General features: G+C 40.9%; 1 pseudogene; it reads left to right on the top strand.

The window, feature by feature from the left end:
• LOC132490421 (tubulin alpha-1A chain-like) overlaps window positions 1–15583 on the top strand; it is a 95507-nt pseudogene extending 79924 nt beyond the window's left edge.
• Window positions 15584–15978: the final 395 nt, after the last annotated feature.

Genomic DNA, 15978 nt, shown 5'->3' with positions numbered 1-15978 from the left:
AAACATGAAAATCAAGACAAACACATGAACTTAAGCTTAAAATATTCTAAACAATGAGTTTGCCCATTCATATTCTAATGTATACAATGCAATTTGACAATCTGAGTATTCCTGCATTGTGGCCAGAACAAAAATGACTAAGCAATAGACTCTGCCCATGAAGGCACAACAGAAACAGAAATAGTATAATAAAACAGACCCTATGCTTTTACAGAGTTATGAGACAGGCATTGCGGGGACACCAATAACAGAACAAATAACTCCACACTAAAGAGGAAGAAGACTAAGGATATTGTTAAAGAAACATTGCAGGAGCAAAGAACAGTCACAAAAGATCCTGGCATGGAAGGAAAATCATGAGGAACTCCATAGGGTGACTGCTTAGACTATGTAGGAGGAAATGGTAGGATATAATATTGGGAATGCAGGTTGCTATCAGATGTGAAGAGTTATGCACACGTCCATTTGCTCAAGGGATAAGGATGATTCTCTGAAATGTTTTACACCAAGTACCCAGAGGAAGACTCAGTCATGTGTGTTGGTTGACTCATGGCATCAGTATTTCTCTCTTACCAGATAACTTCCTTTAACTTACCTGGGCTCTTTTTCAACCTCCTGGTTTCCTTCTCTGTCTTTGATCACTCTGGAAGAAAAAATGAGTCCAGTAATTGAATCTTGATCCAAATTCACAACTGATTAGCTCATAACTCGAAATTTCAGTAGTATAAAAGCATTATATTCCCCTAGTATTGCAACAAGGTAAGAGTTTCCTCTTCTGAATGAAACTACCATCTTTCCAAGGTAGAGAGAAAGAGTTGGTATAAAAGAACTTGATTTAAAAGAACACAGATGGAACAGTTTACATAAAGCATATGGGTCAACAAGATGGGTGGATAGGTTAGAACACTAAAGCATAATTAAAACAGCTTAGGCAATTGTTTTTAAACGGAGTTTTGAGAAATCATATGAGATTTCACATTAACGATGTTCATGTGCCTTTAAGAGCATTGCTCTAATCAGTAATTATTTTTGAATAAGTAATGTAAATTATAGTGTTGCCTAATATTTGAGAGGCTCTTGTGCCAAATACTCCCACACAGCTTTCCTACGAACATGGAAATCCCACAAGCCTGTGTGTACCTAACAATGGCATGTGTACGTGACATCATGATTTCACTTACCAACAGATAAAATGAGCCACATCAGAATCTGCTTCATCTCATGGAAGCCAAACAACCTGTCAATTTCAAAATTATGGATTCAGTTTATTTCGCTGAAGGTTCATAGGCTAACAATGCATCTTCTATTCTATTTTATTGAAGCAAGGAGAGACTAATGTCTTCTGCTCAGTGTACCTCCAAACCTGCTTTTTCATCTTGAGGAACTTGTGTTACTTCAAAACAGCAGAAAAATTCTTTCTGCTACAACTTTTTCTTGAGTCACGGCTATGCTTCTAGGATCCCATTTCTGGATGTTGTTCACTTCCTCTCTCAGGCAGGCCCTCCTAAATTTCACTTGCTTCATAAGTTGACGCACCATAGATTCTGCTTTCCTTTCCCTTTGCTTTCTGAGCCATATATTTCGTTTCCTAATACACTCCTCTGGATTTGGCCTTATGGAGTGTCTGCTAGTGAGAAATATAAATTTAACGACTTCTGATTTACCAAAAGCATCCATCATCTAAGCAAATCGTGTCCATCCTTATTTCCCTTATTTGGATAATTATACCTAAACTTCATCCTCTCATCTGCCTAACATTTATCACAGACCTGATTTCTATTTACTATTGCCCTGGCTAGCTTCCCTTTAGTGTGCATCATCCCACCTTTCCTGAGAGTCTGAAGATTTTCTGAGCATAATCTCTAATGACATGAACTTTACAAACTTCCTTACTCACCATAAATGTGTCATTTTGAAACTCACCTAATAGGGTCTGATGCATTCTGTGCAAATTTCCAAGTCTTCCTCTCTCTCAAATCTGTCCACATTACCTAAGCCATTCTCATAGATAGCTTTTTCCACCTTTTAGGGCTGGTTATTATTTACCATCCAGACCCTCCAGAAGGCACATCTCAGTAATTCCTCTCCTTGTTCTGTCTGGTGACATCCGTGCAATATGCTCTCTATGATCTTGCCTCTCTTCTACTACTAGAAATCTTTGGTCATGTTCCTTTTTTTTTTTTGTCCCACCTTTAAGAGTAGTTGGGCTGTCTTAAACAGAGAAAGAAATTTATTGGAAGGACATCAAGTTTTCCACATCCTCAGGAAGACTAGAGAACTATGTTCAGAATGGGCAAATAAAAACTAGGCTACACCACCAAAACCACAGCCAAAATTGTATCACAGAACAAGTCCAGCAAAAACATGGCCACATATCAGGGATTCAGATACCAAACAGATAAAAAAAAAAATGTCCACTGCATCTTGATTGTGGTCCTCTGCCTTATAGAATACCTAGTTGGGGGCCTCCCTGGTGGCGCAAGTGGTTGAGAGTCCGCCTGCCGATGCAGGGGATACGGGTTCGTGCCCCGGTCTGGGAGGATCCCATATGCCGCGGAGCGGCTGGGCCCGCGAGCCATGGCCGCGGAGCCTGTGTGTCCGGAGCCTGTGCTCCGCAACGGGAGAGGCCACAGCAGTGAGAGGCCCGCGTACAGCAAAAAAAAAAAAAAAAAAAAAAAAAAAAAAAAAAAATAGAATACCTAGTTGACCACATGTCTATATGCAGTACTATAATTGGGCTCCTTACATGGAATATGTCTTTTTTGTCTTCCTTCAGCTAGCACTGCAGTTCCCAAACTATGCCCTGAGGTAACCCTGGAGACCCAACTCAGGAGACCCAACCAGGTACTTTAGACGAGATTGGGCTCATCGGGGGGTATGGCCATAGACAGAGGCAGGTGTGGCTAACAGGGTATTTTAAGTTTTCAAGGACAACACAGTAGCACCTGTCAGACACTACTACTACCTCGAGGTGATTCACATTTTCATTAGATCATGCTACATTCCTTTCAAAGACATTTCTTTCTTTGCAAAGCTGGGCTTTCCATGGTTGCTGCAATAAAAAGCAAGTACCACTTGAAAATCAGTGGGTAACAGGAAATGAGAGTAGCAGTGTCCAGACATTCCAAGGTTAGTGATGTTGGACTGTGCCCAAGAGGTACAAACATCCTGTTAGTAATTGTGTCTATTCAAGAATGAAACTTAACATTACTTTTTCTTTATGTATATATATTTGCTTTATAAATGGCTGCTTGGTTGTTAAAACATAAATACTTATTAAAGTGTTTAAACCTAATAACTTAATAAATGGAACTGTTAGGTATTTCTTTTGGCCAAGGGGTGTTGTGGGAAAAAATTATTGAGACACTAATGGTACTGTGAACTAAAACAGTTTAGGCAACTCTGAACTAGTGCAATGTCTACTGGTGAAAAAAATAATTGCTTTATTCTTCACAATCTCACAACAGTTCACGAGAAGCCAGAACTGTCCTCTTCCAAGAAGAATAACAAGAGTAAAGTCGAGGATTAATAGAAAGACCATAGCCTCTCACTCATATGATAGGTGTCAACTGAATGATTTCCATAAGCAAACACAGCTGGGAGAGACCGAGGAGATGAAGGCACAGAGGAGTACACCAGCAAATGCTGAAAACCCACGAGACATGGACAGATTCAGAAAACATCCCAGTCTTCTAGAAAAGGGAGTCATGTGCCCACTACCTGACAGGATTGTACAGTATCAGTACTGGCATGTATATATGGTAGAGAGAGCATGAAAAATTACTCTGACAGGTGGAGAAAATATGAGCATGATGGAGAAAACTTCCAAGTTTGGAGAGAAGAAACAGCTATCAAGAATATTAGCCTCTTGGGACTTCCCTGGTGGTCCAGTGGTAAAGAATCCACCTTACAATGCAGAGGACATGGGTTCGATCCCTGGTTAGGGAACTGGGATCCCACATGCCACGGGGCCACTAGGTCCGCACGCCACAACTACTGAGCTCGTGCGCCTCAACTAGACAGCCCACGTGACGCAAACTGCAGAGCCCACATTCTCTGGAGCCTGTGTGCCACAACTAGAGAGAAGCCCATGTGCCTCAATGAAAGATCCCACATGCCTCAACGAAGATCCCAAGTGCCACAACTAAGACCCAAAGCAGCCAAATATAAAAATAAATTAAATTAAATTTAAAAAAGAATATTAGCCTCTAAATGCAAATCAAATCTACAATGAAGGACCACCTCACACCAGTCAGAAGGGCCATCATTAAAAACTCTACAAATAACAAATGCTGGAGATGGTGTGGAGAAAAGGGAACCCTCCTACACTGTTGGTAGGAATGGTGCAGCCACTATGGAGAACAGTGAGGGGGTTCCTCACAAAACTAAAAATAGAACTACCATGTGACCCAGCAATCCCACTCCTGGGCATATACCTGGACAAAACTATAACTAAAAAGATACATGTACCCCTATGTTCATAGCAGCACTATTCACAATAGCCAAAACATGGAAATGTCCATCGACAGATGAACGGATAAAGAAGATGTGTTATATATATACAATGGAATACTACTCAGCCATAAAAAAGAAATGAAGTAATGCCATTTGCAGCAACATGGGTGCAACTAGAGATTATCATAGTAAGTGAAGTAAGTCAGAAAGAGAAAGGCAAATACAATATGATATCACTTATATGTGACTCTAAAACAGCACAAATGAACCTATCTACAAAACAGAACAGACTCACAGACCTAGAGAACAGACTTGTGGTGGCCAAGGGGGAGGGGAGTGGGGGAGGGAAGGACTGGGAGTTTGGGATTAGCAGATGTAAACTATTCTATATAAGATGGATAAGCAACAAGGTCCTACTTTATAGCACAGGGAACTATATTCAATATCCTGTGATAAACCATAATGGAAAAGAATATTTAAAAAAGAATGTCTATATGTGTATAACTGACTCACTTTGCTGTACAGCAGAGATTGGCACAAAATTGTAAGTCAACTGTACTTCAATAAAAAAATAAATAAAATAAAATAAAATAATATTAGCTTCTAAAATGACCCCCAAATGATCCCTGCCTCTTGATATTTATACTCTCTTGTAGTCCGCTCCCCTGTAGTGTGGGCTGGACCTACTGACTCATTCTAATTAATAGAATACAGCAGTGGATGCAACTTTTAATATTAGTTTACAAAAAGACTACTTCTGTCTTGCTCAGTCTCTTATTCTCTCAGTTGCTCTGACAGAAGCCAGCTTCCATGAACCAATCACTCATAACATGAGCTACTCTATGGAAGGTCCATGTGGCAAGGAACAGAGAGAGCTCCAGCCAACAGCCAGTGAAAAATGGAGGACCTCAGCTCAACAACCCATGAGCAACTAAACGTTGCCAAAAATCACGAGTGACGTTGGGAGTGGATCCTTCCCCAGTCAAACCTTCAGATAAGACTACAGCCCTACCAGACATCTTGACTGCAGCTTTATGAAGGATCATAAGGCAGAGATACAAGGTAATCTGCACCTGGATTCCTGTCCAAACAAAAACTGTGAGACAATAAATGTTTGCTGGTTATTGGAGGAGATCAAGATGGCAGAGCAGGAGGATATGGAGCTCACATCCTCCCATGAACACATCAAAAATATATCTACATGGGGCCTCCCTGGTGGCGCAAGTGGTTGAGAGTCCGCCTGCCGATGCAGGGGATACGGGTTCGTGCCCCGGTCTGGGAGGATCCCATATGCCGCGGAGCGGCTGGGCCCATGAGCCATGGCCGCTGAGCCTGCGCGTCCGGAGCCTGCGCGTCCGGAGCCTGTGCTCCGCAACGGGGGAGGCCACAACAGTGAGAGGCCCGCATACCGCAAAAAAAAAAAAAAAAATATATATATATATATATATATATATATATATATCTACATGTGGAGTAATTCTCACTGAAACCAAACTGGAGACTGACAGAAAGACTCCTGTACAACCAAGGCTGTAAAGAAAGATCCACACGGAGTCAGGTAGGAAGGAAGAAAAGAGATCAGGTCAGGAACTGCACCCTTAGGAGATGACACAAGTGAGGAAGGGGATTACATGGATTTAAAGATGTTCCCTGGGGAGTGAGCAGTTCAAACCACATATTGGGCACCCCAGCCCTGGGGTCCAACACCAGGAAGACAAGTTATCTTGGCTGATTTGAAAACCAGTGGTAAGAACAGGAGGGCTGTAAGAAACCTAGACTCCACTCATGAAGAGTACACACACACTTGCATACCCACCGGAAGCAAAGTAGAGGAAGCAGATTGAAACTGCCCAGGACTCTGGCCATTTTCCCACAACCACTCCAGCACATGCCCCAGCCCACGCCGAGCACCCACTCCCAGGCCCTCTTACTCTGGCACAGCTCTCCAGTAGACTGAAGGCTGCCATTGCCAAGGAGAGTGTGTAGTTGATGGGGGCAGAACCTGCTCAGACCCAGCATGGCATCTGAACAAGGGAGGGATGGCCATTGCTGTTGTTTGCAGAAGCAGCAGATCAGGAGCAGCCTGGAGCTCTGACTCGTGTCCCAGGACCACCCCAGCATGCACCCTGGCCCATGCTGAATGCCCACTCTGGCCCCTGTTGCTCTAGTGCTGCTCCCCTCTGAGGCAAATGTACCGATGCTTACAAGAGGGAGAGCTCACACTTAGAGGGAATGGGACTAGCTCAAACTTGACCCTCAGGGCTTCTGCTCCAGCACCTTGGGACCTGACCCCACCTCTGATATGATGGTGTCAGCCACTGAGCACAAGAGAAGCCCCAGCTCACACCTAGTTCTGGCCCTAGCCCCTCCATCTCCAGTCCCACTTCCCATCAAGGTGCTAGCTACTAGCACACTCTTGGGGAAGACATGACATGCTCATTTCAGATCTAGCTCTCCTACCAAAGCCACTGAGCACACATAGACTGTATAGAGATGCTCCCACACAAGGATACCCCTTCAACACTGGGATAGGTAACTGTTTTGCCTAATTTCCTTGAGACAGAGAAAGGTAAGCAAAATGAGAAAACAGAGGAATTTGTTTCAAATGAAAGGACAACAACAATAACAACAAAAACCTGAAAAAACAATTAATGAAACAGAGATAAATAATTTACCAGATAAAGAGTCCAAAGCATTAGTAATAAGACAGCAAACTGAACTTGAGAAAAGAATAGATGAACACAGTGAGAATTTTAACAAGGAACTAGAAAATATAAAAAAGAATGAGTTAGAGTTGAAGAATACAATAACTGAAATGAATTACACAATAGAAGGAATTAACACCAGACTAGGTGATACAGAAGAACACATAAGCACTCTGGAAGATAGAATAATGAAAATCACCCAATCAGAACAGCAAAAAGAAAAACAAATTTTAAAAATGAGAAAAGTTTTTTAAAAAATGAGAAAAGTTTAAGGAACCTCTAGGACAATATCAAGTATACTAAAATTCACATTATAGGGGTCCCAGAATGAGAAGAGAGAGAGAAAGGGATCAAAATATATTCAATAAAATTATGGCCAAAAACTCCTCTAAAAAGGGAAATAGATATCCAGGTACAGAAAGCATAGAAAGTCCCAACAAGATTAACCCAAAGAGACCTACACAAGACATATCATAATTAAAATGGCAAAAGTTAAAGAGAGAATTCTAAAGGCAGCAAGGAAAAAACAAAAAGTCATATACAAGGGAACCCCCATAAGGCTAACAGCTGATTTTTCTGCAGAAAATTCACAAGCAAGGAGAGACTGTCATTATATATTTAAAGTGCTAGAAGGGAAAAACCTACAACCTGGAATAATTTACCCAATAAAATTATCATTTAGAATTGAAAGAGAGTTAAGGCACTTCTCAGACAAGCAAAAATTGGAAGAGTTCATCAATACTAAACCAAACCTGAATGTTTAAGGGTCTTTTCTAAGTGGAAAAGAAAAGGCTACAACAAGAAGTAAGAATTTATAGGAAAGGAAAACTCCCACTTGTAAAGGAAAATATATAGTAAAGACTGTGGATCAACAATTTAAATAATCTACTACAAAGATTAAAAGACAAAAATCGTAAAATCAACTATAACAATAATAAACAGTTAAGGGATAGACATGAAGATGTAAAATATAAGATGAAAAACACAAAATGTGGGCCTTCCCTAGTGGCGCGGTGGTTGAGAGTCCTCCTGCTGATGCAGGGGACACGGGTTCATGCCCCAGTCTGGGGGGATCCCACGTGCCGAGGAGCAGCTGGGCCCGTGAGCCATGGCCGCTGGGCCTGCGCATCCGGAGCCTGTGCTCCACAACGGGAGAGGCCACAGCGGTGAGAGGCCCACGTACCACAAAAAAAAAAAAAAAAAAAAAACCACAAAATGTGAGAGTGGGGAGAAAAAATGTAGATCTTTTAGAATGTGATTGAACTTAAATGACTACCAGTTTAAAACAAGTAGATATAGTTATAGGTCAACATATATGAACCCCATGGTAACCGCAGATCAAAAACCTACAACAGACACACAAAAACTAAAGAGAAAGGAACACAAGCATATCACTAAAGAAAATAATCAAACCACAAGGGAAGAAACTAAAAGAAGAAGAAAAGAACAGAGAAGAGCTACAAAAACAAACAGAAAACAAGTAACAAAATGGCAAGAAGTACATACCTATCAATAATCACTCTAAATGTCAATGAATGAAATGCTCCAATCAAAAGACATAGAGTACCTGATTGGATAAAAAACAAGACCCACTGATATGATGTTTACAAAGGATTCACTTCAGAACTAAAGATACACACAGAATGAAGTAAGGAGATAGAAAAAGAAATTTCATGCAAATGGAAACATTGAGAAAGCTGATGTAGCAATACTCATATTAGAAAAAATAGACTTTAAAACAAAGTCTACCACAAAAGATAAAGAAGGGCATTAGAGAATGATAAAGCGATTAATACAAGAAGAGGATATTACACTCACTAATATATATGCACCCTAACAGGAGCACTTAAATATATAAAGCAAATACTAACAGACATGGAGGGAGAAATTGACAATAACACAATATTAGTAGGGGGCTTTAACACCCCCACTTACATCAATGGACAGGTCATCCAGACAGAAAATCAATAAGGCAATAATGGTCTTAAAGACATAATAGACCAGTTGGACTTAATGAATATCTACAGGACATTCCATCCAAATCAGCAGAATGCACATTCTTTTTAAGTGCACATGGAATGTTCTCCAGGGTAGATCACATTCTAGGCCACAAAACAAGTCAACAAATTTAAGAGTTTAGAAATTATATCAAGCAATTTTTCCAACCACAAGGTATGAATCTAAAAATCAATTACAGGATGAAAAATGGGGAGACATGGAGACTAAACAACATGCTACTTAAAGACCAATGGGTCAATGAAGAAATCAAAGAGGAAATCAGAAAATACCTCAAGACAAATGAAAATAAAAACACAACTGTCTAAAATCTATGGGATTCTTGGGACTTCCCTGGTGGTCCAGTGGTTAAGACTTCGCCTTCCAATGCAGGGGGTGTGGGTTTGATGCCTGGCTGGGAGCTAAGATCCCACATGCCTCACAGCCAAAAAACCAAAACGTAAAACAGAAGCAATAGGGCTTCCCTGGTGGCGCAGTGGTTGAGAGTCCGCCTGCTGATGCGGGGGACATGGGTTCGTGCCCCGGTCTGGGAAGATCCCACATGCCGCAGAGCGGCTAGGCCCATGAGCCATGGCCGCTGAGCCTGCACGTCTGGAGCCTGTGCTCCACAACGGGAGAGGCCACAACAGTGAGAGGCCCATGTACCGCAAAAAAAAAAAAAAAGAAGAAGCAATATTGTAACAAATTCAATGAAGACTTTAAAAAAAAGTAGTTCACATCAAAAAAAAAAACCTTTAAAAAAAATCTATGGGATTCAGCCAAAGCAGTTCTAAGAGAGAAGCTGATATGGATACAGGCCCACCACAAGAAATTAAAAAATGTCTCAAATAAACAACGTAACCTGCCATCTAAAGGAATTAGAAAAGAAGAACAAACAACTCCCAAAGTCAGCAGAGGGAAGGAAAAATAATAAAGATCACAGAGGAAATAAAATAAAGACCAAAAAAATAATAGAAAAGATCAATGAAACCAAGATCTGGGTATTTTTGAACAGATAAACAAAATTGTTAAGTCTTTAGCCAAGCTCACCAAAAGCAAAAGGGTGAAGACCCAAATAAACAAAATAAGTAATGAAAGAGGAGAAATTACAACTGATATTACAGAGATATAAAAAAAATCATAAGAGAATACAATGAATAGTTATATGCCAACAAATAGGACAACCTAGAAGAAATGGATACATTTCTAGAAACACACAATCTTCCAAGACTGAATCATGAAGAAATAGATAATCTGAACAGACTGATTCCAAGTAATAAAACTGAATTAGTAGGGACTTCCCTGGCAGTTCAGTGGTTAAGACTCCACATTTCCAATGCAGGGGGCATGGGTTCAATCTCTGGTTGGGGAACTAAGATCCCACATGCCGTGCAGCATGGCCAAAAATAAAACTGAATTAGTAATCAAAAAACTCCCAGCAAACCAAAGTCCAGGACTGGACAGTTTCACAGGGGCATTCTACCAAACATATAAAGAAGAGCTAATGCCTATCCTTCTCAAACTATTCCAAAAAATTGAAGAGGAGGTAACACTCCCAAATTCATTCTTTGAGGTCATATTACCCTGATACGAAAACCAGACAAAGACACTATTAAAAAGAAAATCACAGGCCAATATCTCTGATGAATATAGATGCAAAAATAATCAACAAAATATTAGCAGATTGAATTCAACAATATTTAAAAAGAATCATACTCCTTGATCAGTGGGATTTATTCTAGGGATGCAATATCTGCAAATCAATCAATGGCATACAACATATTAACAAAAGGATGGATAAAAATCACATGATCATCTCAATAGATGAAGAAAAGGCATTTGACAAAATTCAACATCCATTTATGACATAAGCTCTCATCAGAGGTGGTATAGAGGGAACATATCTCAACATAATAAAGGTCATATATGACAAACCTACAGCTAACATCATACTCAATGGTGAAAAGCTGAAAGCTTTTCCTCTAAAACCAAGAGCAAGACAAGGATACCCACTCTTGATGCTTCCATTTAACATAGTATTGAAAGTTCTAGCCACAGCAATCAGACAAGAAAAAGAAATAAAAGCATCCAAATAGGAAAGGAAGAAGTAAAACTGTCCCTATTTGCAGATGACATGATACTATATATAGAAAACCTAAACTCCCCACCAAAAAACTATTAGAATAAGTGAATTCAGTAAAGTTGCAGGATATAAGATTAATATACAATTAATATTTATTATTTTTAGCTTAAATTTTGGAGTAATTCTTATGCAGCAATAGATAAGTAACACAGAGACTAAAAGAAATATGACAACTAAATGCAATGGGTGACCCTAAATTGGATATTGGAGGCAAGGGAGGATGATCTAAAGAACATTATTGAACAACTGGCAGAATCTGAATATTGAAAGTATATTAAGTCATAGTACTAAACTTCCTCAATATGATCATTGGACTGTGGTTACGTGAAGGAATGTCCTTATTAAGAAATACACATTGAAGTATTTAGAAATAAAAGGACATGATATCTGTAACTAACTCTTACATGGTTCAGGGGAAAATTAATAATAATATATATTATAAATAGAGGCAGTGATAAGTAAATTTGGCAAACAGCTAATCTGTGAATCTGAATAAAAGATATTTAAGAATTTTTGGTAATTTTCTTGCCAGTCATCTGTAACTTTGAGAGTATTTTTTTAAGGTTTTTTTTCCTAAAATGGTTAAAAGGAGCAATTGATCTTATGTAGTTTAGCCTAAAATGTGTTGTTTCAGTATTCCAAAATATAATGACTTTTATTTTCCTTAGTAAGAAACAAGAGGTTTTTTGTCATTTAATAATGATAACCTTTCCCCCTTTGGGTGTTTTTAAAACCAAATACTAGCATAAATATATTGTGTAGAGTGTATTTTCAGGAAGGAATTAGATTTGGATAATTTAGATTAAAATGCTAACTTATAATCTTCCATATTTAAGTCCTATACTTATTCTGAACTAGAATGATTTGGACCAAGTAAGGAGACTTCAGAACAAATTGAAGGGTTAATACCCAACTCTAAAGCCTATCTGGTACAAAATGTCAAAATTTGACTTTGGTACCTTCCTGACATCTGTCATCAACTTCATGATGATCTGAATTGCCACCATACTCTTCCTTTTTCCTATGAGTATCCAGGGATATTTTCTGGTTAGAAAATTTCATATTACTTGAATTTTTTACATTTTAATTCTTCACATTTTAAAGCAACCTTCATGGAAACAATGTAGTCATTGTCCCTCACACCAATCACCATTCCTTTTTTCTCCTTTGTCATTCCACTTTCTTACTTTTGCCTTCTTTGACCCCTGCTTTCCTTTCCCCTCATATCCTTCTCTACCTTTTTGACACCTTTCTTCCTGGTTCTCCATACTAGCCTCACCTTAGTCTCAGCTTTCATCATCTCATGCTTAGATCACTATAATCATCTCAAAACTGGTCTTCTACCTCTAGGCTCTCCCAACCACGTTATCTGTTACAGAAGTATTTATTTTTAGAAATCCAGAACCTATACACTTCTGTACTATATCTAGTTTAAACTTCCCAGGATGGTACTCAAGGTCCTCCAGGACTGGCACCAAATAACTCATACCAGCACCTTAGCTCCCACAATTTCCCAGCACAAAATCTCCTCCCCAGCCATCTAGGTCTTTTTGCTGTCATTTCCTTATCTCTAAGAGACCAAATCAGGTATTTTCCTCCTTGAGTAACCTGAGAGAGCCTTGTTTCTCTCCCCTTTTACAGTCACCTGTCACTGACATATTTAGGACAAAGGCCAAGAGATTTAGTTCTACCCAGGAGCAGACACCTAAGATGCCCTGGGCCAAATTGCTTTGGCCCATTTGACATTAGTGCTAGTAGTGTGAACAGTTGCATGAATATTGCAGTGCTCCAGCTCCAGGGGGTGTTGTGGAGTCCTTTGGTGTATCCTTCAACACCATGGAAACTTACACAGTCTGAGCAGGGCTATAGACTGAAGTGCAGGGGAGTTAATAAATGATGGGGGATGGAAGTCAGTGGATAAATGCCCCAGCCTCCTCAACCTTCACTGAAACAATTCTGAGGCACATTCTGTGTGGTTCTACAGATGATCCCCAGAGTAAATGGGCCTCAGTTTTCCACAGTGATTTCCATCTGGGTAGCATACCCTTTATTGGCTTTTTTCCTTGTCCTACTCTGCCCACTCCCTCACTCTGTTTCCTGGGATCAATATCATCGTCTTAGGTAAGTGCACTTGAACTAGCTACATCCAAGTCCTTGCTTAGGCTCTGCTTTTGCAGGAACCCAAGACACAAAACAATATTCATTATTCTTCTATTCCTTTATTAATAAAACCCCATGTTTTAGCTGCACCCATGGCCACTTAGTTATAGGTTACGTTTCTCCACCATCTTTGCAACTAAATATGTCTATATGACTTGTTAGCAACGGGCTATAAGAGAACTTATATGCCAAGCCTTGACATTAAAAGAAATACAGGTGTGGTTTTCTTTCTCCTTTCCCTGTTCCTGATGGCTGAGATGCAGATACGATGGCAAGAGGTGGAACAGCCATTATGGACCCAGAGATAGAAGCTGTCTTTTAAGGATAGACTGATCTGCCCATCCCACTCTGTGATACTTCACTGTGAGCTGATACAGGAGAGAAAAATAAACTTCTCTCTTCTTAAGTCATGGTATTATAGAGATCTCTGTTAAAGTAGCTTAGACAGTATCCTTAAGAAGTTTAAGACTTTGGACAAAGTCACACAGCTTTTAAGTAGGGATTCCACAACTCAAGCTCTTAGTAAGCCACTCATTTGTTGTGGCTATGTGACATCCCTCCTATGTGTCTATGTATTGGGACAGTAAAAAGATTGAGAAATATTGCATTACCTATGACATTTTCCAGAAGAGAAGATTTACCTCCCTTTTTCCCATGCAAAAGGGGAAGAGTGGTTCTGAGTCCCATCAAGAATACAAATAAGGCAGGTTCTTTTACATCGACCACCTAAGAGTTGCTCTGGAAGAAGCGACAACTTTGCCTCCTCCTCTCTGCCATCCGCTTGGCAGCCACAAAACAGCAACTATATGCTCGTGCATTTCCATTTATGCTGGCCAGGGTGGTGTCCAGATCGGCAATGCCGGCTGGGAGCTCTACTGCCTGGAACGTGGCATCCAGCCCAATGGCCTGATGCCAAGTGACAAGACCATTGGGGGAGGAGATGACTCCTTCAACACCTTCAGTGAGAAAACTGCTGGCAAGCATGTGCTCAGGGCCGTGTTTGTAGACCTGGAACCCACGGTCATTGATGAAGTTCTCACTGGCACCTACCCCCAGCTCCTCCACGCTGAGCAGCTCATCAGAGACAAGAAAGATGCTGCCAATTACCATGCCCAACATCACTACACCATTGGCAAGGAGGTCACTGACCTCGTCTTGGACCAAATTTGGAAACTGGCTGACCAATGCACAGGTCTTCAGGGCTTCTTGGTTTTCCACAGCTTTGGTGGGGGAACTGGTTCTAGGTTCACCTCCCTGCTGATGGAAGCTCCCTCTGTTGATTATGGCAAGAAGTCCAAGCTGGAGTTCTTTATTTACCCAGCCCTCCAGGTTTCCATAGCTGTAGTTGAGCCCTACAACTCCAACCTCACCACCCACACCCTGGCGTACTCTAATTGTGCCTTCATGGTAGACAATGAGGACATCTATGACATCTGTCTTAGAAACCTTGATATTGAGCATGCAACATATACTAACCTGAATAGGTTGATAGGTCAAGTTGTGTCTTCCATCACTGCTTCCCTGAAGTTTGATGGAGCCCTGAATGTTGATCTGACAGAATTGCAGACCAATCTGGTGCCCTATCCCCACATCCACTTCCCTCTGGCTACATATGCCCCTATCACCTCTGCTGGTAGCAGAGATCTCTAATGCTTGCTTTGAGCCAGGCAACCAGGCTGTGAAATGCAACCTTCACCATGGTAAATACTTGGTTTGCTGCCTGTTGTACCGTGGCAATATGGTTCCCAAAGATGTCAATGCTACCACTGCCACCATCAAGACCAAGCGCACCATCCAGTTTGTGGACTAGTACCCCACTGGCTTCAAAGTTTACATTAATTACCAGCCTCCTACTGTGATACCTGGTGGAGACCTGGCCAAAGTACAGTGGACTGCATGCATGCTGAGCAACACCACAGCCATCGTTGAGGCTTGGGCTCACCTGGACCACAAGTTTGACCTGATGTATGACAACTGTGACTTTCCCTGGTATGTGGATGAGGGCATAGAGGAAGGAAAGTTTTCTGAGGCCTGTGAGGACATGGCTGCCCTTGAGAAGGATTATGGGGAGGTTGATGTGGATTCTGTTGAAGGAGAGGGAGAAGAAGAAGGAGAAAAATACTAAAGTGAAAACATCACAAAGGTGCTGCTTTTACAGGGAAATTTATTCTGTTTTAAACATTGAAAAGTTGGGGTCTGATCAATTAATTTGTATGTACTCATATACAATTACTGACCGATGCTTTAAAAACTGAAACTTTGGGGCTTCCCTGGTGGCGCAGTGGTTGAGAGTCCGCCTGCCGATGCAGGGGACACAGGTTCGTGCCTCAGTCCGGGAAGATCCCATGTGCCGCGGAGCGGCTGGGCCCGTGAGCCATGGCCGCTGAGCCTGCACGTCCGGAGCCTGTGCTCCGCAACGGGAGAGGCTACAACAGTGAGAGGCCCCCGTACCGCAAAATAAATAAATAAATAAATAAATAAATAAACTGACACTTTGTTACAGACTCAAGCTATCCATTT

This window comes from Mesoplodon densirostris, chromosome 5 (genome assembly GCF_025265405.1).
Source record: "Mesoplodon densirostris isolate mMesDen1 chromosome 5, mMesDen1 primary haplotype, whole genome shotgun sequence".
In the NCBI taxonomy this organism is placed as follows: Eukaryota; Metazoa; Chordata; class Mammalia; order Artiodactyla; family Ziphiidae; genus Mesoplodon; species Mesoplodon densirostris.
The sequence above is the reverse complement of the archived record's forward strand: the minus strand, read 5'-3'. Positions and strand labels throughout refer to the sequence as shown.